The sequence below is a fragment of the Meleagris gallopavo genome, chromosome 11 (assembly GCF_000146605.3).
Source record: "Meleagris gallopavo isolate NT-WF06-2002-E0010 breed Aviagen turkey brand Nicholas breeding stock chromosome 11, Turkey_5.1, whole genome shotgun sequence".
Classification (NCBI taxonomy): Eukaryota; Metazoa; Chordata; class Aves; order Galliformes; family Phasianidae; genus Meleagris; species Meleagris gallopavo.
This window is the reverse complement of record NC_015021.2, coordinates 5,006,371-5,030,781: the sequence shown is the minus strand read 5'-3', so window position 1 is coordinate 5,030,781 and position 24,411 is coordinate 5,006,371. Positions and strand designations below refer to the sequence as shown.

General features: G+C 39.6%; 1 long non-coding RNA gene across 4 annotated transcripts; it reads left to right on the top strand.

The window, feature by feature from the left end:
* Window positions 1-1,960: 1,960 nt before the first annotated feature.
* Window positions 1,961-24,101, top strand: LOC104912564. Of its 4 annotated transcripts, XR_004160934.1 has the most exons (7): window positions 1,961-2,334; window positions 5,901-6,039; window positions 6,684-6,743; window positions 8,017-8,148; window positions 11,658-11,811; window positions 17,920-20,608; window positions 23,260-24,101. It is a non-coding gene; the product is annotated as an uncharacterized LOC104912564 (long non-coding RNA). The 4 variants fall into 4 exon arrangements; XR_004160931.1 differs by having other exon boundaries at window positions 5,901-6,743; XR_004160932.1 differs by lacking the exon at window positions 1,961-2,334 and adding an exon at window positions 2,497-2,618 and having other exon boundaries at window positions 5,901-6,743.
* The last annotated feature ends 310 nt before the right edge of the window (window positions 24,102-24,411 follow it).

Genomic DNA, 24,411 nt, shown 5'->3' with positions numbered 1-24,411 from the left:
AACTCAATGTGTGCCGTATTTTAGTTACATAACTTGGCTGTGCAATAACAGAGATTAATGCTACAGTATGCACAGCATTCACATTTGCTTTTGAAATGATTAGCTGAAGCTGGTGCTTGGTAGGAGCTTAAGTACAGTATGTCAGCTAATGATTGAATCAGTCTGGATAGATGCTTGAATGCTTTGTTCTGCAGCTTAGCTCACCTAAGCTAGCTTACTTAAAGAAGTGAAAATGAGCAATAACCAACCCTCACTCTCTTGAAGTCATTTGTCCATCTCTTGTGTGACCTCCCACCCATCTTTGGCTGCAGTATGCATTTTTGGTCTGCAAGCCCTGAGACTGGTTCGCTGTGTAGGGGTGACAGTATTCTCACTTGTTCAGTTCATTCTGTGTGTTTCTGTTCACTAGTAATTTGGGTATGACTTTGAATATACCATAAATGAACTCATTTTGAACCTACTGGATGCCCATATGAAATTTTCCAGGCTATAGGATGGAGAATGGAAGAAAAAATGGGGAAATGTCCTCTGAGATGCTACTATTCACATAAAGGAAGAAATGAGGGATGAGGAGGACCATGATCTGTCCTATTCACTTCTTTCCAAATATATGTTCTGAAAGAACATTTATGCATGAGTAGAAAAGGTGGAGGCTAATTAAAAAAAAAAGCAACGTTGTTACAACTTCTGTGTTTAAATATTTTCAGATTGCAAGTTTTGAATTCTACATTTGGGCTAGTAGCAATGGGATAATCAAGTGTTTGTGTATGCCTGCAGTGGGTGGGCCCCTGGGAGGGAGGGCAGTGGGACATAGGATGCCTTATACCTAGTAATTTGTGCCAGCAGGATGGAGCGTGTTTTCTGTAAGAAGCTCTGTGACGTTCTGATCTCTTGATCTGACTTGATTGGTGGTTTGAAAAACGGTGCTTTGCATAACCAAGATGCATAGGGGGGAAAAAAAAAGGACATGGAGAAGTGACTGCTTTGGAAATTCCCATGACATTGCACAACCTATGGAAAAGTTCTTATTTGGTGGGTACCCGTCTGGCTGCTGGGACCCTAGTCTGCCATTTCAGCTAGTAATATTTTGGGACTGGGAGTAAAACAATAAAATAAAATCTATTGCCCTCTATAGATTAAACCAATGGAATACATCGTCTTGGTGTAATCAAGTTATCTGTAGGCAGATAAATAATACTGAATCAGAATGACAAGAAGAAGAGTCGCTGTGTCATGGCTGAAAAAAGTTACTGTGCTTTTTCAAGCCCTATGCTTATCTAATGCAAACGGAGCACGTAAATGAGTATTTAGAGGAAAAAGACCTGACTGGAGAACTTGCCTCCTGTGTTTGCAGAGGATAGAGTGTTGCAGGGATAACAATTACAACAGCACCGATGCCACAGAATTGATACAAGTACAGGAAAACATCTGCATTTTTGGAGAGGAAAGGTTCCTCTTTCAAGGTCTGTTCCTGTTTGACAATTAGAGTTTTCTGGCATTGTAAATATATTTTATGTGGGAGTCACAAACTCAGCCATTCTTGTATAGTTTATTTTTTAATTTTAGAAGAAATCTGACCCTGCTTTTGTGATCGAACCGTCCCAATGTGGCAGCAGGCCTGAAGGCCGGGCCACTGCTCCTGGGGCAGTGCAGGGGTTCTGGCTGGAAAGGCCTTGGTGCCACCCCTGCTTAGCTAGGAAGCCATGGCTGCTGTCTCTCTTGTTGCTAGTCCGCTTGTGGTGGTGGTGGTTGTTGTTTTTTAAGAAACCCTATTATCAGTTAGACTAAGTAAAATGTCAGCCATTCCATGAATCATTTATTGTCAACGAAATATTGAAATGTCAGAGTATTGTCCTCCTTAGTTTTACTTGGACAGTGGGACAATGTCCCTTTAAATTCCCTCAGAGCAGGGTAGTGCTGCTTTTCCACATCTCCAAGCATTAACCAAAAGAAGGTGTAGTATTTATAACTTTATCAGTTTATTGCTTTACCTTCAGCTGGTGAATTAAGAACAGTGTTTCAGTTCTTTTAAACTAGCATTTGGTTATCTTTCCCTCAGCACAGCCCCAAGCTGCTTTGCACTGTAGCTGAGTGTGCTCACCTCCTCAGAGGAGGCAGCTTTACCACACTGTCTGGCTTTCCTCAGCTGCATAACAGAGTAATCTCACTCACATGTCAGTTTGCCTTTATCAGCAGTGTGCTTTGCATTAATTTCAGCTTTCCAGCGTGCCCATGAGGGCCATAGTGCAGTCTGTGCTCCCTGGCTTCTCTCAGTAACGCAGTCCCACCTCACCCCTCCAGACTCAGTGCCGCTTCGGCATCCCACAGCAGAAGGTAAGCTGAAATTTTGCTCTTTCTGCCAGAAAGCAATTTGCCCGGGCTTCCTCCTTGCCTGGCTTTCTCTGTGAACTGACCTGGTAATCTGTTGGCTCAATGCCAGTTCCTCAGTCATGTGGGTAGTTCTGAGGGTTGCCATCCGAGGTGAGAGATAAGGACCTGAACATGACATGTGTGTGTGAAAGATCAAGGCACTTCTGCCTGCTGTGTTATTTTTAAAACGAAAGCTAACAAAGACACAAGCAAGCCTTTTGTTCTTACCTCCTCCTGAATACTGTCAGGTAAAACAGTTAATATTATTGTCTTAGTTTTCTGTGTGCAAATGAGTGTGATTTTTACCTTCCTCACAGAGATGTTGGATTAAGTAAAGAAGGAGCGCTCGATTCCTGCAGTGCTGGGCTGCACAGAAATACTTGCAGAGAGAATGTGTGAGCTTTTTGTTGCAGGGCAGTAACACTACTCAGCCCTTCATCTCTCTCCAGATTTCACTCTCCACTTCAATACTTCCTCTGTTCTCTTCAGTGTTATCGCACTCACTCAGATCTCTTGGCTGCTGGAAGGTCCCATTCTCTGTCCCGTGATTAGCCCAGCAGTCCCTTGCTCTTGTGTTTCTTTTTAGCTGTTGTACAGTCAAGGTGTTCTCACTGGAATGTGAGCATTTGGGCCAGGTTTGCAGTTCTCAAAAACCTTCTTTGTAATCTATAAATGGAAGTCACACTTGACCCTGATTGAGGAGAGCGTGCCTGCAGAACTTTCTGGAGACATACTGTGAGTAATATCACTGAATTAACTTGGACATAAATGACCCAAGAACTGGGAAAAGTGTGAAACTCTTAACTTGAAATTGCCCTTAGTGTCAGCGAATCATGTGACTACAGCCTCTCTGATTTTAATGAAAGCAGATGGGCTCACAGCTTTTTTTTATTTTTATTTTTATTTTTTAAATAAAATATTTCTCCACAGTTTAGAATTACTTTGGTTTAAAAAGGCTCTGTCCTCTCTGGTATCTTTGGTTGAAAATGATGGCCTGGTGGAATACTGGGTGGCTTTGTCTGGTTGGTTAATTTTGCTCTTGATTAGCTATATGCCCTGATTTCCCTGGGTGTAAGAACTCTGGAGGAAAAAAAAAGAAAAAAAAAAAAAAAAAAGTAAGCTCACTTTAAAAAAAAAAAGCAACAACAACAGCACATGTTTTCCTTAGTACAATCTGGAACATGATAACATAGGTCACAATATTACTCAAAAGGTGGCAACTTCCAGTGTGGGGCAGCAACCTTTTAAGCTTATTTGGGCTCTATTAGAGAAGTAGCAAGAAATTAGCAGGCTAATTGCTAAGTGAATTGCTACTTTTTCTTAGGAGCCATCTCTTTTGCCCAGTGTTTGTTAAACACTTTGCTAGTTGGCAGTAGAATGAAGTTGTTTGTTAATGAAACTTCCATCACTGTAAAATAATCACGTATAAGCAAATACCACTGTGATAACAGTAAGGTGGGTGTGCCAGTCCATTTTCTTAGCAGTGTTGTTATTTATGTATTTGTCATATATAACAGTAGTATAAACTGATGTCATACAGGTTAGTTCTTTTAAGGAGAGCTTTGAAGAATGCTTTTAAGTATTTGCTTGATATTTTTTGCTACTTATTACCTTTGTATGCATGCAGAGTTGAAACCACTTTCAGAAGCTTGTCAGTGATTGATCACTTCACAGTAGACATTCAGATAGATGTTCTTTAATCAATTCATACTTGATCTTTCTGTAGACACTTAATGTGTCACTTTCTAGAAATCAACAGCTCTTTTAGCTGCAGGGATTGCCAGAAGTTATTTTGGGAAGCCACACAAAGTACACGCTCAGTCTGAAAGAAGACAAGGCTATTACTTAAAAGCATTGAGCCACGAATGGCATACAATTCACACAGATAACTGCCATTATTTACAATACTTCTCTAAAAATACTTCAATAGCAATAATGAGAAGGAAATAAGAAAGAAAACTCAAGAAAGGAAACAAATGGTGAGTCTGGTATTTCTGCATATTCTTCTTTTAGCCAGCAAACGTGCTGGATTTCTTGTGTCTGTCACTTCCATTCATAATTTCTAATACTGACAAAGTGAACTTAGCTTGTCTTTAATTTAACAGTCTTATTGTTCTTGTGTGATTCCACCTTTAGTATACCTATCTGGTACTCTTGCTGTACTGCAGCACTGTTAGTAAAATTGTTGCCTCTCTTAACTAAACTGACTCTCAGAGTGCATTCTCATTAATGGTGAAGGAAAATACTCTAAAAAAACCCTCTAGAAGCAGGTTTTACCTCCTGTGCTTCTGCAGAGGAGAAAGGTCACGAGGGTTAAAACAGGAACGTGATTCTGCTGTGGTGAATACAATGGATCCATATGATCATAACTTTAAATTACTTCTACAACTTCATCACTGCCAAAATTAATCAGGGTAACGTATGGCAGAGAGAACTGAACTATTCAGACATGGTAAGGTGTCTTTACTTCCTAAGGCATGGAAAACAACATTCATTTTTGAGAGTAAAATAATTCTCTAGATCAGTAGTTTCTTTTGAAAATAATTATACCTTGCAAAATAATCTATAAGACATTAGTGTTTGTCTGTTGTTTAAATACTGAGACTGCGTAAAGGAGGAGGGAATCAAGAGGAATCTTTGCTTGGAAGCAAGGGGAGAAATGTATCTCCCTGACGGTGTTTGAGACAATAATGGGAACTGTACCTGCGTTTGTGTGGGAGAACATCATGCACAGCTCCCAAAGGCCAGTGCCATGAGCACAAAGCAAATAAGTACTTCTCCAATTGTAAATATTGATCAGCCTATTCTCTAGTTTAGGGTCACTTGAGGAAGTAGAGAATAGAGGTAATGGTTCCTCAAACCAGCAAAATTTGGCTGAGCAAAAGTTGGACTGTAAGTCTCAAGCTTGGACATGTGTTTATGCCAAGGAAACAAGAGTTTAAAAACTGTAGCCAACAAAGATTGGGAAAAGTACAACCAAATCCACAGCCATCATCTTTGCCCATGAAAACTGCTTGACCAGAGCAAAGCTTGTCTGCTGAGCTCACTGGTGCCTGTAAAGGTGCCATGAGTGACTGACCGCTCTGCCGCCTGTCTCTGCTCCAGCAGTGACAAGCTGCATGAATGCCATCAACCTGGGCTGAGAAATTAGGGGCCACTATTCAGGTGTACAAGGTCAACATACCTGACTCAAGCAAACATGCATTTGGCTGCAAGTTCTGAATGCCTGTCCTGGCCACAGTAGCAGACAGAACATGTCATTACTAAGTACATTCCTCCAGCCCACACAAAGTGGTCCCCGTTTGGTTTTATAATTTATGAATATGTTGCTGGGAATAAACATAGGGCTTGTGTGCTCCCAGCAGTGTTTAAGGCTGTATATGGGTTGTTTCATTGTAGAGCAACATCCCCACCACAGATGGTAGCAAGGCCAGAGATGAGACTTATAATGAATTATGTTAATATTTTTCCCCTACATAAAGTTAGATTTTTGTAAACTTTTCTTTGTTTGTATTTTTTCTTCTATACAGAATTCCTACATCCTCTACACCTGTGTAGAAAGTCTACTGCTGCTCTTCGAGTGATGTGACCTAGATTTTAAAACAAAAACAGCCCAGGAGGTTTTCAGCTGTAGGCTTACATTTTCACTGGAACTGAACTTTCCCAACAGTATGTTGGCATTGATAAAGTTCTGGAATGGGTGAGCTGAGGAGGGAATTCTTGCAACTCAATCCTGGTTCCAAATCCAGCTAGCATAATTACAGTCTTGCTACTGGCCAGTAGTGTTGCTCTGGATAGCATCAAAGCATTCCTGTAAAACATTTTGAACTGCTTCCAGTGACCACTCCTGTGGTCGGTATATAGTAACTTCTGAGCACATATTAAACTGTGCCTTGTCCAAAGAGTTACGCAGTTTCTGTATGCAGACACCAGCACCGATGTGTGTGAGTTAGCCATGTACCAAAAAGACCAGATAATTGTAAAAACTGAGTAATTTGAGTGACTGAGTATCGTGGCGTCCATTGCATAACTGTACATCCAACACTGTCTGGAGTCAGTGGCAGCTTGCTGGGCAGGATTTGTCATATCAGCTCATGTATCTGGAATGATGTGCTGTGTCAAAAGTTTTACCAAATAGATGCCTACAGAAATGTAATTTGACTTTAATCAATTTTATTGTCTGAATGAAAGACAATAATATAGATAAAAGCTTTAAGAGAGAAGAAAGGAAAAAAATAATTTGTAGGAAGCTAATCAATTTGTTTTCAGAATGCTTTTTTTCAGTCCTTAAAAGGAGTGCTGTTTCTTTAAAGAAACCAACTGGCTGGAAGCAGAAGACAGTGTCCATTGCAGCATTACTTCTCTGTGCGAAGGTTAGTGCAAATCATTTGTATTTAATTTCTCTATGGACCTGAAATAAACCAAGGCCATCCAAAAGAAATAAAAGAATGAAAAGGTGAATAAAATAGATGTGTAGTAGGTAGGGAAAGACAAAACAGGAGAAGCATCAGGAAGGAACTAACAGAGACCACGTATAGGAATCTGTGTGTGTAAAACCAACAGGTGCCCAAACAGCACCTACTGCAAGCCAACCAAAAGTCACAAGTCATCCTTGAAAACTAATTTTACACTGTCACAGCCTTAACGTCCATATCTAGTAGGCATTTAATCATTAGTGAATTACAGAGTGAATTACAAGTTACATTCTTTGTATAGGATTGCAGTTATGATTTGCTTTATATTGCAGTTGCAATGTACATTTTGTAGAGGAGATTTTTAAACAGGAATATCTCTTGGGGGAAATGTTGAATTGTTTCTACTTTGAAGCATGTAAAATATTCACCCAGGACTCAATGTCAATAACAGAGACGTTTCTGCAATGTTGTGGTGCAGTTCAGCAGTTTCTGTTGAAGGAAGCTTCAAATTATTTTCCTGAAGGTGATAGCCATCCTGGTTCTCTGTGTAAATCAGGTCAGCCTATGACTCTTGCATCTGTAGCAGGCTGCTTAGTAAATGAGATGGTCCTTTGCTATTGTTTCATTTAGAGAGGGCTTGCTCTTCTGGAAAAGACAAATACAGAGATAAGTCTATGTACTGATGTAGATGGTATCTGAAGAATTTCTCTGAGATGTTCGTTGGTGCAGTATTTCAGATGTATATGCAATACAGAAGACTGACACAGACTAGAAAATAAATTGAGACGAAATAATTATTGCCATTAGATATTAATTCCTGTTCATGTTTACAGTACTGTTGATAATAAAAGAAACAAAATAATGAAATTTCCTATAAATGTATGTGAGATTATCACAGTTGCTCATCTGCCTATTCTGGCAGTGCTGTAGAGCTAAGCTTAAATTTTCAAATGCTCTCCTTCTCCTGTCTCCTTCTCCTGTCTCCTTCTCCTGCTGATGTTCTTAACTCCTAAGCAGTGTTTGGGTTGCAGGAAGGTGAAAAGGAGGTATTTCATTTATGCGTTTCTCATTGAGGACAGTTTAAGAAATGGAGAGGTGTATGTGAACATTTGTGAGAAAAACAATGTGAATATTACAAATGTATTAACTTTCAAATTAAGTACTGATTAATTAAAAATAGAAATTACTTTGATACTACAACATTAAAAGTATTTGTATTATTTATTTCCAGACATTAGAATTGGCCTGATTTCTACAAGTGCAAAGCAAGGACAGATACTGTCTTTTCCATTGGGATCTGAGGTTATAGAGCATTTCTGAGAATCAAGCCACTCGCCGCTACTTCTGAAAGAAACTTCTTAAGGTATTCAGGACTATAAAAAGTTATTTATATCATCCTTTGATATTGTGAATTGTTTGCAAAAGCCTCACATTTTCAGGAAAAAATATAGCAGTTCTTATGACACCATTAAAGAGCAACAGACCCAGAAGAAAACAAAACAAAATCACGTTTGAGTGAGCTATCATGCATCATTTTGGGATTTAAATCTTTCTTCTTTGCATTTTATTACAATTTGCAGTGCTTTTTTGTTTTGCTGTGGTTGAAGAAGATGGTGCTGATAAAGAAATCGCTCTCCCTTCCTGCTGCGTGGTGTGGACTCTTGCCTTTAAGTCAATAAACTGCATAACTATTATGTGCATGCACATAAATAACAGTTTTTAGAAAGAGGCGAATGCTGTGAGAGCCGCCTCAGTAACTTTATGAACTTAAGTGCTAACTGCTCAGAAGAGTTACGATCCTTCTGTTCGATGGTGAGTATTGCTGTAGGGTCATATTACTATTCTTTGTGCTGTATATATTTACTTGCTTTCTTGCAATAAAAAGAATCCTTCCTTTTATTATAGGTATTTCCAGTTTGTAACAGATCAGCAACCTGGTGTTGTTTCTTGGGCAGGGTGAAGCACTCAGTACCTGTCCTGTATGGGATTTTCTGGGTGATTCAAGTGATTTATTGGCTGTGACTTTCCTTTCATACAACATTTGAAGTTTCATCAAAATAATTTGGAGTATACTGGGACCAAATGAACAGCATAGCTTGAAATATCTGTTTTCCAAGATAACCATGCTAAAACTTGCCAAACCAAACATTATTGTCAAAAACATGGCTCAGCCGTAATGTGGAAGTGGTTTCATGGGAAAAAAAGTTTGCTCAACAAAATACCCTGTACTTGGAGAAGAGAAAGCATACCTATTTTAAAGAAGTTTAAACTGTAGCCAGTTCTGTGGCTTGTGGCTGATCTTTATTAGCTGCTATCTTTTCAGATTCTATTTCTTTATTTTTAAGGTATTATTAAATTTGTTTCTCCGTTGCTGTTTTGGAGGAGTCATTAGGGAAAGTAAACTGCTTTTCCACCAAAGTCTCTTCTTCTGTTTTACCTTTGAATTTTGAGACTGCGGAAGCTCTACAGAATATTGAGCTGATTGTGACTGTACAGTACCTGGGGAGTTTGGATTGAAGCATCATCAAAGCATTTGAAATCTGGAAGAAATAAAGGTTACATTATGAGATTATTGGAAAGGAAGGGGGAAAAGATGGACTGGATGTTGGGCTTATCAGCTTTGCATCCAGTACTGGAGACAGATTCCCAAATTTAGTAGTGTCATCTAAGAACAGCTCATGCCTTTTAAGTGGCTTAAAGGCTGAAGCTCTGAGAGGCAGTTTCACACTTTTCATAATCTACCTGAAGTTTGTAATTAGAGTTATATCTGTCACAAATGGGCATAACAGAGGAGGGTAGATTCCTCAGCATCCTCCCCGCACCCAACTCCACAGAAGAAAACCAGTATGAATTTTAGCCAGCTTTTAATTTAGTTGAAAATTCTTTTCCCTTTGTTTTTATAAATGAAACAAGTGGAATTGGTGAGCACGGTGGCAGAGGCAGAACCTTGTGAACAGTTTGTTGCCCAGGGACTGGGCGGCAGTAGACAGATGCAAAGCACCAGATCAACAGGATAAGGGGATTAAGTAATCAGGCTAAATTCCTCTTCCTGATAAACTCAGTGGAAACTTTGCTATTGTCTCCCCTGGCTATTTAGCAAGGAGAGCTATGATTAATCAGCAGTGTTGAGTTTGTCTTCCCTGCCGTGTGCAGTTTGTTCTAGGAGATTCTGAGGAGATGGAGAGGATGATGAAGCATTAGACTGCCGTATTACAGCTGGCCTTTCCAGTCCCTTTCACATAAACATCATAAACAAAGTACCATACAGATACATGGCATTTCACCTCATGAATGACTCTAGTGCCTCATTTTTCCTTGGTTAGAATTCTTGAGGTTGTTTTCTTTTGTTTGTTTGTTTTCTCATGACATTGATGCAGCTGATGTTTCGTTCTTTCTGTAGCTCCGATCAAATGCTGATGAATCTTGACTATCCTTTTACTCACTAGCTTCATTGTGACTTGTCTGTTTACTACTATTTCCTAGCTTGTCATTTAATAACTGAAAAACTGGGACATATAAGAACAAGGGAAATGACATGTGTCACCCTGTTGTCATGTTTGGAATTGTAGCAGCTCTGTTACACATGATACAGTTGTAAATTAAAACTTTCCATTCACCTGGAGGTTAGAAGTGTACCCTCAGTACAGTATTTGCTTAGTCAGTTTTCCTGCTCTTCATATAAGTGTATCTGTGGCATTTTTTGATTCCTATTTCTTATTTTGTTATTCCTAGTAAACATCAATGTATTTGGCATGCTCATGCCTTTATGGGAGATGATGTTTGCAACCATTCTTGAGATTGAGTGAAAGGTTTTGGTTGGCCAAGAATATATAAAATCCTACTTGTATTTTTCAAAAAAACAGCTATATCTGAAATAATTCAGTATAGGAAGGTTTTATGAAGCCTGTCCTTATAAGCTCTAGGATGAATGTATTTGACACTTTAAAATTTATCTTAAGAGAACTACTAAAGATGATTTTGTTCTAATAGTGTAATATAGATCTACTTTTAGCAACTAAAAACCTTGTCAAAAGTGCCCGCTTTCCACTGGGAATAACACATGGAAGCAAATTTGGATCCATCCCATTTTCAAGTTACAACCTACCTAAAATCACACAATTTGTCTAAAACCTTTGAGATATCATTCCAACTTTACAGGTAAATCCTTCCTTGCTGTAATGTCTTGGATGTGATATTTCAGTGTTGGTGTTACTTTGCTGGAGTTGAGACTGTGAGTGTCAAAATCAACTTTTGAAGGAAAGGACTGTTTCAGCCTTAGCTATACAGAGGCCATTGTCTCTCCAGAATAAAGCAGTAGATATTTCAGAAGTGCTTTGAAGTTGTTCCAGCCTCTTCACAGAGCTGTGAAATCTGATAGCTCAGCTTTTAGGCTGTTTGTGAAAGTACAAACTGTAGTACTTGTGGAATTCATTCAGTGACTTCCAAACTGGAGCCTGGCCTGGGAGTGGGAAGAAAGTGTTTAAGAAAAGAGTAGAAAAAAAGGCTTCAGTAGTATGTGGCAGTTAACTGTCAACTTTGGCATCTTTTCAGATTTGCGGCTTCATGCTTTCTAGAGATAAACTGTGACTTTTCCCCAAGGACTGGAGGATTTTGTTTTCTTTTCTGTTGAAACTCTTAGAGCTGTATGACCGTAGGAGCTAAACAAAATGCAGAACTACCAGCATCACATCTGCCATGCTCTTAGTATAGTAAATTTATGGGTGCAGAACATCTCTGGGAGCTTCTTTCCTTTTACATCAGTTTCTCAATATTTTTCACTTGTAAAGCAGATAAATAGGACCCCCTGTCTGTGTTACCATGCTGTGTAGTGTTTCCTCTGGATTTGTCTGAAGCCTTTTGTCTTGTTAACAGGTGTATTGAGGATGTTCTGTGGGCTCAAAGCATTCCGAGCACCCTCTGGAACAGGCAAGCTGGTGTGAAAGCAGAGAAGGAGCAACTCTAGGAGTAACCGCATCCTGAAAATGTTGAACTTTCTTATCCTTTTCATTGTCACTACAGCCGAAATGTGAGTGGGCAGCAAGGATTCTCCTCCTGCTGTGTGGCCTGTTGCTTTTGTTTTATTTCAATAGAGATGAAGGAATGTATTTAATTAACATCTCTTCATAGTGTTCTCCGAGCTCACCTTGACTGTGCAGTATACTGGAGACATAACATCAGTTTTGCTCCAGTCAAGTCTTGTGCAAATGCAGAAATCTTTAAGATATGGATGGTGGTATTTTTGCTTGAACTGCCTGGCTTGTCTGGTCACACAGGCTACAGCTCAAGTTAACGGTTTGTCAGCTGCTAACACAGTTATTCTGTGCAGTAATCCAATCCCTCTGTGCAATGCAAGTGTTATTTTGCAGTGCGGCTGCTCTCAGCTAACAACCCCAGTGAGTGAGAAATGAGCGTGGCTTACAATGTTGAGGGGGAGAAAAATGGAAAATGTGTGTTTCTACTTGCTGAAGACTGATATGACAGATCCATAGACATGTAGGGAAAGGTCAGAATGCTAAAACTGAATTGCAGCTACCAAGAGCAAGGAAGTACCTGAGTAATCAAGTAGTAGGAGAAAAGTAGTAGTTCGTTACTTAGTGAATAGATGAGCAAATAAAGACAAAAGTCTTTGATGTCTTTCTCCCTTCAACCACAAAAGAAAAATGAATTATGACCAGATGTTAAAGCAGTTGATTTTAAGAAAAAACAAGCAGGAAAGAAAAGGAACAGGTCAGGTATACTTGACAGATAGAACAGATTATGCAAGTCAGCAGGATGTGATACTATATCCTTCAATATGAGAAAATCACAAATTGTAAGCCTTCTGCCATTTTCTTTAAGAAATGCAGAAGGTGGGTGAGTCTCCTGATGATGTCAAGAAAGTAAATGCATTACTTGTGCTTGAAAATGCAGGAGAATCTGAGGGGAGAGAGGCCATAGAGGATTTGCAGAAAGGTAATGCTAATTCAGCATCAAAACTTTTAAACGCCATAAATTATTAGTTGATACTTCGAAATCTTTATTGTCCTTACTAATATGATAAGTAAGTATCATATTACCACTGCATGCAAATGGTCTAGTAGTTTTGGTGGAACCTTTTTCCAAAGATAAGCTAGGATGCAGTCCCACACAATGTTCTTGGAAGCAAATTGTGATTTATCTATCATGAAAACACGTTAAGGTGAGCACGCAACTGACTGAGACATTCCTGTACCAGTAAACAGAGATTTAGAATTTCTAATCTAAAGACTGCCAAGGGAGGTCATGAAGACTTTGTTGCTGGAGTCTTTTAAAAGCAGTGCAGATAAATGGCACTCAATTGCACCTCCAAGGTGGGATATGGACTAGATGATTTCCTGAGTTTCCTTCCACTTCTTTGTTCCTGTGATTCTGTGATGTGAGGCTGACTGGGGAGATATTAACTCAAGCACAAATAACTCAAGTTAACTGCTCACCGAAGACGAAACTCTCAGCTTAATAGAGGTCATTTTAAAACCTGGCTGGGAAAACGCGGTTTCATACATGGTAATAGTGTCCCAAGAGGAAATCCAAAGATGAGTGGTAGTTTTGAGTGTGATGTGGACTGATTGGAGAGGCTCCAGAGGAGTAAATGATCAAACTTCAAGAAGACAAACCTAGAAGGGAGACAGAAACTATTTGGATTGTTAGAAGAATTACAGCCAAGAGGAAATATTGCAAGAGTTATCAAATACAGAAAAGGCTGCTGAAAAGAAGAACAGTATGTTGTTTACAGAGAGTAAAAGCTCTGTGGTAGATGGAACAAAATTGATGGAAGTAAACTGTAGCAGAAGAGACTCAAAGGAGGGGGGAGAAACACCTGTCCAAAGCAGGAGTAGCAATGGCCCTGTGAAGGATAGCTAGAGTGATTGCAAAATTCACAGCGGCCATAACGAACAGGTTGGAGAAATATCTGTCTAGAATGACATGAAGATACTTGTTCCTACTTTGGGACCTGGGATGGACAGGATGTACTTTCAATGTCCCTATCTGAATTCTTTTTCAAAGATCTTATTTCCTCTTAGTAAGTATGTTTTGTCTTGATATTTGAGGTACATAGGGATTGGATTTGTTTATTTATTCTTCAACATAATATTGCTACTCTTTGTTCCTAAGGAACCTCTTGGCCTGGCAAGCAGGGAAAGCAGCCACGTCTGCATCTAAGATTTTCTCATTTCCATTCCTTGTTTGTCAAGGAGTATCTGCTGGATAACCTGTGCTCTACCCTGCTGCAGCCAGCATTGCAGCTTGTGTCTGGAATGTAAGAGATACTGGTTTTTTTTTGCATGGGAGACTGCAAGCTGTGAACAGCTAAGCCATATTCAATATCCAGTGGGTGCAGATGAAGCTGTTTTATGCAGTTGCTACATAGGTGGATATCTAATTAGCATTTGCAACAGTTCTTCAAATAACACCTATGCTTAGGCTAATTGCACATATTCAGATTCTTTTGCAAGGCAGCTCTTTCCCAATTACAGCCTAAGTTTAAATTTTCATCATCTTTTTGGTGTTAGGCTGATGGAGAACGTGGTATAAATTTAAATTTTAAAAAAAGGAATGCAAAATGTAGCTCATTTGGGCAATGTCAGATAAGTTTTCTGAGGCTAGATCTGCTAAAATACTACAAACAGATCTATCATTTCTGTTTGAGAGCTCAGAAGGAAGCAGACAGTTTGGATCAGGCAACAGTCTACAGCTATGTGTCCAAAACAAGAGCTTTTGTTCCAAACTGGGCTGATGCATGCCATCAAATATGCGAAGAATGCAGGACCGTTTGTGGTGCTACTACAGATACCATCACAGGAAAGCCAAGCACACAAATTCCTGTTGAAATAACATTACAGTTAAGATGAAGGCAACCAAAATAAAGCAAAGGATGCCATATTCTGCAAGTGTGCTACTGTTTGATATAAAATGATCTCTGTTTTTCTTTGAAATCCACCATTTGAAGACATTTCACTTGAGGAAGTGCCATGGTTCAGGCAATTAGCTGTGAAACCCTTCAGGGTAGAAGGGTTGAGGTTAGTTACAAGAAGGGGGTTAAGAACGTTGAATCATCTAGTGTGTTTTCAGAGAAAATCTATGAAGGCTGCATCCCCTACATCAAGAGACAATGATTTTCCGATTGACATCATTTTCAAAATCAAACATACCCATATATGTGAGAGTTCTCTGTGTAAATATGTATGAATCGGAAGACATTTTGCACTAGTTTGTGGAAAAGCTTTGTCAATTGCTCTGAGCAATCTTCTTGCCCAGTTCAGTGGTATTTTTGTAACAACACCACAATTAACAGTTAAGATAGCATTCATACTTTAAATTGAAGTGGGAATTATTTTTGTTCTTAGGCATGAAAATAGTGATTGAACATAACCAAAAATAAGACTGTGTTCCTTCTAGAAAATTGTATGGAGATATATTCATTCCTTTGGGAATTCAAGCAAATTTAGACTAACGCTCTTTAAATTTTATAACATCTGTAACACTTGAACTGTCATTTTAGTGGTTGAAACTCTAGGCAGACATAAATGGAAATTCATTCCAATAGATTGGCTACCTTCAAAATATTTTAAATGAGCAAAATTTCTAACACACTGCATCATTAGTAGTAGCTAAAGAATTAAAAACAAAACAAAACCCACAAAGCACTAAATCTGCCAAATGGCATATCTGAGCTCTGACACTTGCCAGTTTTGGAATTAGCTTCTTTGGGCAGCTGGTAGAGTTAGTTTTCAGTAAAGCAAATATTTTGCAGAAGTGAATTTATCTTTCAGTCCAGAATTTGAGGCAACACAAGGAGCTACATTTCTTTGTCAAGACTGCAGCTCAAGAGGTTGCTGTGTCAGGACCACCATCTGCTGATGCTTGTCAATATGCTGTAGTGGGAGATATTTTTCATCACCCTTTGGGGATGAACTAAAGTAAATCTCTTCTGCTTGCTGTGCGCAACTTTAAGATATTGTAAGTACACCTTCATAGCAACAAGGGCTGCTCCAAAAGTAATGCCTTCAACTGTATGATGTTGGCCTGCCGTCAGGAGGGAAATTTTGGTGGTATGGCAGTGGAGGTTGAAGCTTCCCACCAATATCCCTTTACATTTTGTTGCTGTGTGACAGATGGCAGCAGAGGGGCAGAAGGGTGTATCTGACATGGAAGCATTTTTGAAGCAAAGGTTTGTCACTGAATTCCTTTATGCGGAAAAAATGGCACCCACTGGCATTCATCAACACCTGCTGAACGTTTATGGAGACCAAGCAGTGGATGTGCACACAGTGAAGTGGTGGGCAGCGTGTTTAAACACTGGCAACAGTGATATATGTGAAAGACAAGCCATGTTCTGGGTGGCCATGCGCAGCTGTCACACCACAAAATTAAGAGTATCTCAATCAGAACATCTGCATGAATCAGCTAACGGTGGTGACTGTGTTGAAAAAGTGTTTTGTAGTTGAGCCTTTGCTGTATCATAATGTTGTTGTGCTCTTTGTAGCTGTTGAAGTTTCAATGGAAATAACTAGGAGGCATCACTTTCAGAGGGACTTATGCATTAAGCAATTGTCAGGTCTGATTATAAGTTCTCCATTAGGAGAAGCCCCTTGGCTTGACCCAAGCTAGCCTGCAATTAGAATGCTGGAAGTCTGGGTATCTGGAAGTACCTGAACACTGTTGCAGAAAAAAAAATGGTCTGGAAAATGCTGATTAATACGTAAAAACAAGTGGGTGGATTGCAGCAGAGGGGACTGGTACCAGTGGTGAACTGGGAAGCAAAGCAGATTAAACTCGTTCTGGAAAGATTTGCTGGCAAAGGCGATGATTTGGATCTCAAGCCCCTGTTAATCTACCTCATCTGGAGGAGTCGCTGCAGGGGATCGCCCCAGCCTCTGTGTTGAAAAAGTAGTTGAGTGATATAAAATCACAAATTCAACACAACTGGTACTTTACTGTTTTTCACTCAAACACTTCTTCAGTTCTGCTTCGTTTCTGTATGTTTTTAATTCATGTATCAGACTAACAGAATTTCCTGTTTTTTCTTTTAACTGGAAACTGTGTGCTGATACTAACCAAAAGAAATGAGGAGAAAGGGACAATTTATTTCCAGAGTCTTTATCTTCTATTAAGGAAAAGATAGATAGTAAAATCTCTCTCTCTTTGCAGAACTGAATTTGTGTTTTAATGGATAGGTGTAGTCAGAGCTAAAAGAAAATGTCACAATATGTTTTTGGAGAGAAGACTCCCAATGCTAATGAGCAGCCGAATCTGTCTCAGGGAAACAGTTTGTTACTAAAAATAGGTTGCAGCCTAACTGTAACTAAAATCAGATTGCAGAAACTGAGCTATTCAGAGTCCTGATTTCAGCAGCAGATGAATCTATTACAAACAGCTTTGATTATTACATATTTTAAAATGTGCCGACTGAGCCCTGTTTTGAAATTAATCCACTTGTGAGCTTCCATCAAATAGGCTTACAGCATTCTCTGCAGATTTTCTTCAGACTCCCCAAAGCCAGCGAGGAACCAGCTCATAGTTATGAGGCCAAAAGGAAAAGCGCTGCACACAATCTATTTATAGAAAACGAAGCAAAACTGTGTGATAAAGGGCAAATGAGAGCCTACAACGACAAGCTTCTCTTCGTTCCTGATTGTGTGGTCTTTATGTGCAATTTTTTACTATACAGCTGTATGGGGTTGCTGAATCACGGCCTGAACCTCTGATTGATCACCGGAGGCGAGCAATGAGTCAGCCACGGGAGCACAGGTGAAGGCAATTCACCTGTGCTGCAGGAAGGGGTGGAGCCTGGCTGCACCTCTCCTAGCCCAATTTAAGAGCTGACTACCAGTGGGGAAGATTCTCTTCTGGAGATCTGCTCTTCTGGAGTCTATTTTGCAAGCCCAGGGTAGGGGGAGTGTCTTTCTTTTCCTACTCCAATATAATAATTACATCAGCCAAGCTCCTAGATATACTATACCATCTGTATATTCATTGATTGTACAATGGCGAACCAGAGAAATTGAATCACTTGACTACAACCTTATTCTGAGTAGAGAAGAACACTTTAGGGGTTCTTTCCTGTTTACAATATGCTTACTTGTGGGTGTTGCTCACTGAAAGGTTTTGTTTGCAGGAGTTTCTGCAGGGTCCAGGATTTCTCCTGCAAGTGCCTGCAGAGGTGATGGGCGAAGGTTGGCCCAGGAACATTCTGAGTGTGACATTTGAAGTCATCTTCTGCCTGAGATGAGCACAGCTCATGAGCCTCAGATGCTTGGTACAATGGGACAAAGATCTACCTGCTCTCACACTTTGATATTTGAAAGCATGGAAGTAACAGTAGAAGCATGGAACATGGAAGCCAACTTTCTACTCTTTTTGTGTGGTGTCACCCACACATTACTGAATGTAAATGTTCTTGTTTTCTATCCCCGTCCCTTTGTTCTCAGTACAAAAAGCTAAGAACTTCTCTGTCCTGTGAATTAATCAACCCAGCCTCGTCCAGATCTTTCTGCAGTTAGTTCAGATCCAGTATCTGGGCTGTATCTCCTCAGAGTGCTTTTAAGAAATTCTGGCCCTGAGAAATAAACCCTGACATGGGTACCAGTTTTGTGGGTTATATCCAACGCAATTTTCAACTCTTCCAGAAATGTAAGAGCTGCCAATTTTTCCTGCACTCACTTTAATTAGGTATTTTACTGCCTAAGTGTGATACCTCTAAGAATGGGAATACTGGAGTAGTGCTGAGGAGATACTACATGAATTGCATTCTTGAGGTCCAGGCAGATTAAAATGAATGACTTTTCAAATAGCTTTCTGTCTTATTCTTTTTCCTTTTTCTTTATGCCTGTGATAAAGTTGGAGGGAGGCTGAAGAAGCTGGATAGTTTGCCTCCCAAATATAGAGAATGTTGTTGTCATTTCAGAGTATTTTCACAAACAGAGGGATTTATGGCAGCAGTCATTTTACTGAACGTTAACAGCACATTTGTAGGTTTGCAGCGTGTGTGCCTACCTGAGCTCACAAGCTTCTGTAGATCAGACCATCACCCAGTCTGTCATGTCTCACCTTTGCCAGATTCCTCTTCAGTCCTGGGTACTCACATGTTTGCTTAAAAATATGAAGACTCCTGCATTGTGACAAGTGAAAGAAGGGATAAAATATCAAGGCTTTAGCACTTAGCAGTGCTGAATGGGAGCTAAAGACTGCAGCTAGGAAGCTGAGTAGTAAGGATCAACGAATGTGATGCATCTATCTGTATTCCCATATGTCAGTCTCAGACAATTTCACAGATTTGCTAATGGGAATAAGCTTTCAGTAAAGCTTCTTCAGAGCCCTTAAAGAGATGTGAATGTACTCCAGAACCTTGATGAGTGATAAGAGGAAACACTGAAAGACAAATTTCCACTTCTGATTCTTAGACACATGACCTCCTTCATAAGTCAGGAGTCACTCTAAGTTCAAAGAAATCAATGTTGGCTTCCTCCCAGGATGCAAACTCTTGAGAGCTCTGTTTTATATGCCTGTGTGTGTATGAATGTATACACACACATATAATGCTATTTTCAAATACTCAGTGGAAATTTAATGGAGTTGCAGGAACAGAAGAATGGAGAACTAATTCTGTATCCAGCTCATAACCCAAGCACTGGCTGAGTTGATGCCAGAGAGGAAGGCAGAGCAGGAAAGCCAACCCCAATACAAAGTTTGGGAGCTGCACTGTCCAGTCAAATGACTAGGAAAGTCTCCACCTTGCTCTGATCTTCAGGAGCCCTTGCTGAACAGTAGAGCTGACCTAGACAAAGAAAAAAATGCATTAAAAAGGTTGGAAACTACTTTTCAGGAATGTATTCTGTGGAAGGTGTATTGGGCAAAACTTTACAGGTTGCTTTTGAAATTCTGAGTTATGCCACGATAGCTCATTGCAGTGTTCAGACTGTTCAGATACGTTGTGCTACTATTTTCCTCTACACCCTGGATATCAAACCAACACAGCCCTTACAGCCAGCAAACGTGCAGATGAAGCAGAAGGGTAAGCAGATGCTTTCATTGGAGTTGTGTGTCCAGCTACGTTCAACCAGGACTGTGAGCTCCAGCCAGCTGGGGTGGTGATGGCTGGTTGGAGCTGCATGGCCTTGGCTTTGCTTCCCTCCCACAGGTGTTTCTGAGCATGCTGTAAAGTCTCAGCTCTGTTGTTACTGTCTGTTGTGGCATCACTGGTGTTTTTTCACTTGTTGTCATTTGTGCATAAAGCCCATTCAGCTTCTCCTCTGCTAGGATACAACCAGAGCTGCTGTCAGTGCATTATAGATGGAGGAACAAAGCAAACCCTCAAATGCTGGTTTCCTTAGCAACAACCTGGGGCGAGGGTGATTCCAAGACAAGGGTTCTAAAGCTGCAGTGCTGGAACCCAAAAGGACACAGATCTGTCTCAGCACCCTGCCTGTTTCAGCCTGAATCTCGACTCTTGATAGCGTGGAACAGGATGATCCCATTCATTACTGTCACCTTCAAATATAAACCTGCTGGAACAGAAAGCTCTTCACAAAGCCATCCTGTACTCCTACTATGTGCTAACAAACAAGACTGTGCTTGTAAAAGCACCATAAAATGATAGTGTTCTTTCTTTCTCTTTTCCTTTTTTTCTAGAAGATGATGCTCATGGGGGGCAAGAGATACAGGAGATTGGCTTAAGGGTGTTAAAATTACCTGACTTTGTGATGAAGAGAATGTGCAGCTGACTTCCTATGCTATTCCAGAAAAATAAACACCACTCATAAATATCTACTCCACTTTCCATCTCTGAAGGATTTCTACTGGGTGATGTAAGCATCTGAGGGGAGAGCTCGGAGTGGTGGGGAGGGCACCCGCTGCACTGGTTTTAGATGAGCTTTCAGTCCTAGGAGCTTTCTGGATTCACTGCAAAGTAAAGCAGCTTTTACTCAGAAAGACTTCTCTGGCACAGAGGAAGTGCTAGGACTGGGAGACTGCCAGATCTGCAAGTCTTACTGTTAATAGACATGTTTTGAAGCAACTATTGATTTGTAAAGTATTATGTAAAGTGATATGTGTCTGTCTTGGAGAGTGGTCGAAGCTTCAAAACAAAGCATTGAGCCTTTTACGTATTTCTCCTTCCCTTGCTGTTACTGTGACAAAGACTACTGCATGAAGACTTTTGGCTATGTTGTAAGAAATCACCTATTTCTACTTCTCATTCCACATCTGAAGTCAGTGATTTGAAAGTTTAGGTAGATATCCAGGTGTGCTTACCTAGTTTTAGGTTTAAGCATTTCCAAAATATACTGGGATTACTGGCTTTGGACTCCAGCCCATAGCCACGTGCACTTCTGATGCAACATATCTAATTCTCTGCATTGTAACCTCCCTTTACAGTGCTTTGCTTATATACTGCAATAAGATCTAAGGAAACATCATTGTAGCTTGAGTTGTATGTCAGCACACATACAGATCTGTATGTATGTGGAAGCAAAGAGATAGGAAATGCACTGTGATGCTTAGAGTGCTTAATGTGTATATATTTCCATAATAAAATCCAGAGTATTCAGTTCCCTTTCTGTATTCTTACTGGGGCTTGTCTGATTACTTAATCCAGAGCCTCATTCCATGCTCTCTTACTGCTGAGGCTATCCAGCAAGCAGGAGGTGAGCCGAGCTGTATGCGGTTAGTCCCTATACACACTGTTCTTTCCCCCTTCTCTTCCCCTGCTCTGTGTTTTGCTTATTCTTCTTTTCTTCTTTTTTTTTCTTTTTCTTTCACTTCTCTTATTTCCTCTCCAACTCTTTCCTCTCCTTTTTTATCTTTTGTCATTTTTGATTATGAGCTGCTTAGATCAGTAGGCTCTTTGCCTGCATGTTTACATTACACCTAGTAGTATGGCTCTGATCCCAAATTTGGATCTGTGTGCTAATGCAATATAAATAATAATAAGCATAGCTGCTTTGGCATGCAATCAGGTTGGAATCGCTGCAGCTCTATTGTGCTTGTGAGTGCTACCCACTGCAAGACTGTTTTCTTATTTTTTTGCCGAAAAGTTACTCTGTGTACAGTACAAATAACCCCCCAGCACAACAAAATGATAAATAGCAAAAACTTTAAGCTGTGCCAATGGTAAATGCATTTTTTTGCAAGACTGCAAATGTGCTGTTAGGATTTCTTGGCTTGTTAGACATCTTAGGATGTGTAAATATAACTAACCCAGTCTAGAATTTCATAAAGGAGTTTGCTGGTGAGTCTGAGGTCAGAAATCCCCTGAGGCTCAAGGGATAAGTAAAACAGGTGCTTTCCTGGAATCTTAGAAGTTATGCTACAATTAGTTTCTTCCTTTCCTTTGGGATTAATAATGTACTAAGAGTAGTACATTATAGCTATGGTAATGCTTATAATAAGAAAATATGCAAATACGGCATCAAGGTAATTTTTCCAGGATGCTTAGCAAGTAAGTATTTGTGTACAGAATGGCCTCCAAAATTAGGAAACTTCCTGTCAGTCCTGTTATTTATGATGGCATTAAAACTACGGATTATTACTGGACAAATTTTTCAGGAATTAAAAAGAAAAAAAGAATAGTAATCAAATGTTTTACATTTCAAATCTTTCAGTAAGGAACAAAAAAGTTTGGGGTTTTGGAAGTTTAGTTGTTGAGAATAAAGAAATAAAGTTGTAAAGAGCACACCTTGCTAATATGATTGCTCCTTATTAGCATAATAGTTTTCAAATAAACAACCTGCTAATGTCTCTAATAAGCAATTACTGTGTGATGAAAACTGCAAATGGAGCCCACTGGTGGATAACAGATAACAGTAAAATCTGTCAGTAAAACAAATATTGTTCTGCCTGAACAGCTCTCTTCTTTGCTCCAAGAGAAGAACAGAGCTGCCCAGGTATTTTTATAGTCTGATATTTGACAGCCAGACACATGAAAGCACTGCTTTTCTGATATTCTGCTATGACATATGGAGTTTTTACTCTTTATGAATTTAGTATGATAACTTAGTTGAAAGCAACCTGCTTGGAGTACTTGAGTGAAATTAAAACCACAGTAGGATGAATGTTTGTCCAAGAACAGTGATTTGCCAGATTACTAAAGCTCTCTTGCTTTCATAATGCAAAGTTCGTAGTTAAAAACTCAGTCCATCCTATCTCTAAAACATGCAAATGAATGGAAATTTTTTGAGCATTTTTTTCTTCTTGCTGTTCTAAAACATAAAAAATAATTTCCAGTGGCAAAAAGTATTAAATGTATGCAACAGTCTCGCTTTTCCAAACAGACAGAAGTATGAAAGATTTTCATAATTTTTCAAGCATAATAGACAAATTATTTTCAAAACATTTGCTGATGCCATTTACATATTTGACTAGTTGCTTAACTATTGATTAGGAAGCTATGCTGTGCTAGCTCTGGTCTCTATTCCTACCATCATTTTTCCAAAATCATTTTGCTTATGTTTTCTCTTAGCTTTCAGGAAATATGGATATGGAATATGAGAGAATCATAAATTCCCAGGCCTGGGTCCTCCCTGAATTCCATGGTGAGTATTAGGTTTTCATTTTATATATAGCTTTGGAGAAAAGTGGTCATTTGAAGAAAATTGTGAACCACGCTTATCTTTGTTCTACTTCTGGACTGACATCATGGTATGAAAATGCAAGGAATGTACAGTAAAACCTGGTGTGGGAAGAAGATCTTGGCAGAGGGATGACTAATGGTGCCTAAAAGAGAGAAAACAGTTATGTAATAAATACAGCCCATGAGATTAAAATTGAAGAGAGCATCACAGGTGCAGACTGTAAACAGGCCCCGGAGGAAATAATATTGGTCTTTTAAAGATGGACTCTGTAAACAAACTGATGAAGCATAGGAAATATCCTTTCGTGTAAATTTTTATGGTACAAGTCAGTACATGGAGAATACAAGCACTGTAAGTGTTTATAAACTCATAGAACATCAATACTGTAGGAAAGCAGCACAAAAAGTGCCACAAAGTAAATTTATACAGAGCAGGGAAGATACGTGGTCTGATGGCTGTTTGTTTTTTTTACTTTCACAAATGATATGATTTCTGCCTCTCTGGTTTTGTTCTGTTCACTTAGCTGCTCTCAGCTACATAATTGTTCTTCTAACTTGTAAATATTATGGTCAACCTCCAGCAAAGTTTAGATGAGGCCAATCCAATGTAAACAAGTGTGTCTTGTCAATGATGTGAGTAAGCAAAGCCACCCCTTGTATATTTCCTGCCCCTTTTCCAACTCCACTGAGACTGCGGGAGCTTTGCCAAGCCAGCTATGATAGCATACAGCCTAAAGTTCTGGGATATTTTATTTTAAATTTTATTTGCATTTTATTTTTCATATTTGATGTGTAAAATATCCAGTGAAACAAGAACAGTGAAGTAGAACAACTTCAGGGGAGCATCCTCCCATCTGTCTGCACTGTGCATGCCTGGCACAGTGTTAGTACAGGTGTAATGGGCAGAGCTGGGGGGCCCAGAAGGGCTGAGGGTTAATGGTGTGAGTTATCAAAGACTCCCAATTAGCTGTGGCCTTGCATGTTGCTGAGGGGCTGTGCAAACATGGCAGTGTTGCTGTGTGATGATCTCAGATCCTCTGC